This window comes from Balaenoptera acutorostrata, chromosome 12 (assembly GCF_949987535.1).
Source record: "Balaenoptera acutorostrata chromosome 12, mBalAcu1.1, whole genome shotgun sequence".
Classification (NCBI taxonomy): Eukaryota; Metazoa; Chordata; class Mammalia; order Artiodactyla; family Balaenopteridae; genus Balaenoptera; species Balaenoptera acutorostrata.
The window spans coordinates 41914888-41919735 of record NC_080075.1 but is presented as its reverse complement, the minus strand read 5'-3'; positions in this window follow the sequence as shown (position 1 = coordinate 41919735).

Below are 4848 nucleotides of genomic sequence, written 5' to 3'. Positions count from 1 at the left end.
TCGAACCCATGTCCCCGGCACTGGCAGGGGGATTCTTAACCACTGCGCCGCCAGGGAAGCCCTATTTTTTTAGTATTTTAGTTTTACATAGTAGGCTTGTTAAGAACTAAGGAAATATATTTGCTATCGAGTGATCAATTTGACAAAAATCTATTATCTTTACACAAACCAATGCAATTTTTAAAATATTCAGCACCATTCTAAGATTTCAATGAAGAAAACAAAACAAATTTGATTTTAGGAACAAAGCACTTTTAGCAGAGTTTTAAAATAAAAATTTCTTCCGTATTCACTTCTGGTATAACACGGACTTTTATCATTATTTGACTTATATGACTGCCGTATTTTTTCTCAAGTTGACATAAAACGTGTGAAAATATCCAAAAAAAAGGCAGTGACGATCCTCTAGTATTCCAGCATAGTCTTTCAGAGTCAGAGGTGACAATATATATCAAACGTTAAGGACTTTTTGAGATTTGTAAGGGGATTTCAAAATGTTGGAAATATGAGTGAAAACTGTGATAGTATTTATATGGGGTTGGATAATAGGAAAAAAATTTTAATTTTAATGTTTTCTCTCTTGATAAGAATTCCTTGAGTGATAGATCACAAGTTCCCTTCCATAAAGCAAAAGCATATGTTTTTCCACAGACTACCAAACACATTTGGACATCTATCTAGGTTGTAAATGTAGATTTCAGATAAGATTATACTTATATATAATGTGGTCTGTCTCCTACTTCTCAACATCTCCTAAACACTCAATTCTCACAACAGCCACCCCTCTCAGCTGATGCCCCATCTCATTCCATTTTTTACTGAAAAAAAAAAGGGAGACTATCTCATCTCCTTCCACCATATCTATCATTTACCTATACTTCCAGCCTCCTTCTCCTTGCCTCCTGTATCAAAATTGACCAATCACTCTGCTTCTACCCTGGATCCCTTTGGCTCTCACTGGCCTAGAACTTCACTCCCCTCTCCTACATCAGCTCTATCAGGACATACCACCCCAAAATATGTCACTTTGGCATATTGATTATTTTGAGCCAAGGGCACTTAAGAAACAGCAGATGCAGGAAGGGCTCTCTGGCCTCCTTTTTTCTACCTAAAAAACACCATAAAATTTCACATGAGAAAGGTGTCCTCCCTGTACCAGGAAGAGAAGAAAACCTTTATCACCATAGACTAGGAATCAATGCTGAAATAGATCTCTACAAACAAACTTACTAAAATAACTCATCTGTTTTGCCCTGCCCCAATATATCTCGAAGCCACTTTCCTTTAATTTACTGCACCAGCCCAAACCCCTTTATCTTGTCGTTTCTTCACAAGTTTATGGTATCTTCGTCTAAAAGGTTAGACGAAAAAAGCTTTCTTTTTTTTTTTTTTTTTTTTTTTAATTTTTTTTAAAGATTTTTTTTTTTTTTGATGTGGACCATTTTTTTTTTTTTTTTTTTAATGAGGATCTTGAATCAGATGCGTATGTTTGATTGATTGATTGATTGATTGATTTTGGCTGTGTTGGGTCTTCGTTTCTGTGCGAGGGCTTTCTCCAGTTGTGGCAAGCGGGGGCCACTCTTCATCGCGATGCGCGGGCCTCTCTCGTTGCGGAGCACAGGCTCCAGACGCGCAGGCTCAGCAGTTGTGGCTCACGGGCCCAGCCGCTCTGCGGCATGTGGGATCTTCCCAGGCCAGGGCTCGAACCCGTGTCCCCTGCATTAGCAGGCAGATTCTCAACCACTGCGCCACCAGGGAAGCCCGAAAAAAGCTTTCTAATCTAGTCAATTCTTCAGGCCTTCAGTCTCTTGTAAAGGCCCCATGTACATGTAAAAATTTAATAAAACTTGTATGCCTTTCTCTTGCTCATCTGTCCTAATGTTAGCTTAATTCTGAAGCCCACCTAGAGACCCTAAGAGGGTAGAGAAGAATTTTTCCTCCCCTCCACTCCCATCAGCTTCAAAACATGCCTCATCTCATACTTTATATCATCCCTCTTGACCCAATATTTACCCTTCAGCCACTATCCCATTTCTCCATTCTCCCTCACAGCAAAACCTGAAAGAATTTTTCCTCAGTAGTGGTCTTCAAAATTTTTTGCTTACAACACCCTAGAAGAATTTTGTAAAGCTATGTACCCCCTTGGCACGTTATTAGTTTAACTTTTAAATTTTTTCACATTGTTTATATAGTTGCAAAGGCTGTAATTTCCAGAATATTGTAAATATTGGTGTTTTAACACTGCCACATCAGTCTTTAAAATATATCAGTAAATCTAAACATGATATTCATCATTCACTAGAAAACCAAAAACAATTTAAAAAGCTCATCTTTAGCGCACAAATTTTACATCATTCCTTTTTTTAAGTTTAACTCCTAGTTCTAATTCACTTTCTTCATAGAATTTTATCCTAATGTAACATATCTTATGCTTCAAAGTTTTCTATTGATTACCTATCATACTTTTTTGAAAAAAAGTATATGAAATTAAAATGTTTACATTTTTCCTGTGACCAGAAGTCTCTAAAAGTTAAAGTGTCTTGTGAATTTGTTGTAATTATTAAAACATAACAGATCAAAATCACATTGAAGTAAAATTTTATTGGAAATGCTATCTTAAGTGAAATGAGTAGATTTTTTTGATTGGCTTATATTTCTCTCTCTCTCTCTCTTTTTTTTTTGGTTGCATGGCTTGCAGGATTTTAGTTCCCCAACCAGGGATCAAACCCAGGCCCTTGGCAGTGAAAGCGAAAGCGCGGAGTCCTAACCACTGGACTGCCAGAGAATTCCCTGGCAGGGAATCTTTGATGATAGCTTACTGCTCAGAATGATGGGGCTCAGCATGAATTAAATTCCAATTTTTCATTTTTATGTGATAAGAAACTTGTTCACATTACTAAGTAGACAGAAATAGAAGAAAATCTGTTGCAGCAATATCAGTCATTTCTTTGGACTCCTAAATTAATGCCCCAAATGACTCTGTGTACTATTATCACATTATCATCTTCTTCAATTTTGTTGAAAGAATATGAAAACACCCAACATTCAAAATAATTTATTGGAGTTACTGCTTTCTCAACTCAATGTCAATGTTGTGAATTGTCCCTCTGCTTGTCATCCCTGGACATTTTGCACCCTGGGGCAACATGCCATTGTCATACAAGGAGGAGATGTATGCCTTTCTTTTGGAAAAAGGGAAAAGAGTGACTGTGGAAGCTGAAGTGGGAAAGGGGAACCTGTGCCCACAACACAGGCCTGCTCTCAAGAAGAGTGTTTTTAGGAAAATGCAATTTTAGAAAAGAGTTTATATGAAATTGAAGACCTGAAAATTAGTCCCTTGGAAAGTCTTTGTGTGTCCTAGTTTAAAGACCACTGGTATACACATGCTTTTTCTACTGACTCCTATTCTCTCTTAAAATCCACCCTAATTGCACCTCTGACCCCACAATGCCATTGAAAATACTTTTACAAAGGCCATCAACAATATCCACATTGCTAAATCCAAATAAACATCAAGAGTAAGAAGTAGTTATACGCTTCAGGAAAAGATAAAAAGAAATTCTAATGCAGAAATCTGACCCAAAGTTGCTATTAAAGAACTTACTCTCACAGTGGTCGAACACAGTGCACCTATTTTATAACTAACTTTATTAATAAAGACCAGGACACGGGATACATTAGTTTAGGGACAGGTCTCCTGATCCAACTGGCTCCAAGCACGAGCGCCATAGTTGTGCAAAGCTGCATTTATGCAGCCATGGCTCTGGTCCATTTTCTGAAATAAGCTGGCCCATTAGAGCTTTGATGAAGTATCTCACCAGGCATTGGCAGCTTCTGAAATGGTAGGAAAAACTGCGTGTTTTGAAGAAACATTTGGCTCAGCCATCGCTATCTCACCCTCTTCTTAGCAGGTACTATCTGACATTTCAAACTATTATTTAGAAAGGGAAATTTAAAATATTAAGGTAAAGTTTGGCAGGACTCACTAACAAAAAATTCACTGGTCCCTAAACAAACTTCTCTCTTTAGGCCACATATAACCAGGCACTGAACACAAGATGTTTTGCGGGGAGGGGAGAGTGGAGCCAACATTACAGCTTCTTATTGGGGAAAACAGTCCTCAGGCATCCAGAACCGCCTTCAGTTTAAAAACCCTGGGCATTACCTCTAGAGCTTTCAAAAAGCCTCACAAAATGCAGAAACGTGACTGGTGCAGCATTCTTTTTGGAGTCGATGGTATCCTTCGGTAAGGTTTAATTCTCCATCGCGTCAACCAAACGGGGAAAGTCAGAGCATCTTTTTCTCCTTGAATAATAGATTCTTCCCCCCCTCCAGCCTTTTCTGTCTAGGAGCCTCTCTCTCTCTCTCTCTGTCGCAGCCTATGGAACATTAAAAAGTATATAGCTTACTATTAGACTCCTGACACGCTTGAAAGTCATTTATCATCTACTTCCTCCTCAATATAAAGCATCAATTTGAAAGACTCGCTGTAGACACTGTTTAGAGAGGGGCGGTGATGAATACCCGCTGACGTAATGCAGTGGGGTTTTTGTTTGTTTGTTTAAGAGCCACAGGAAGAAGCCTGGTTTTGTAGTGGAATTCCTTCTTCAAATCAGGGATGGTGCTTCGGGACATTTTCTGACAGCAGGGGAGCACGCGAGACTCGTAGCGCCAGCAATCCGTAGCAGCAAATGCCTTCAGTTCTTTGTGGGAAATCTCCCAGGAAGGCAGGTTTAGGAGCATGCGCACACAGATTTTGTGGTGGAAGCAGGGGAGCATGCGCAACAGACGTACGGATTCAGGCGAGACTTTTCCGAGCATGCGTCGTCGGGTCTGGCGCCTGTCGCA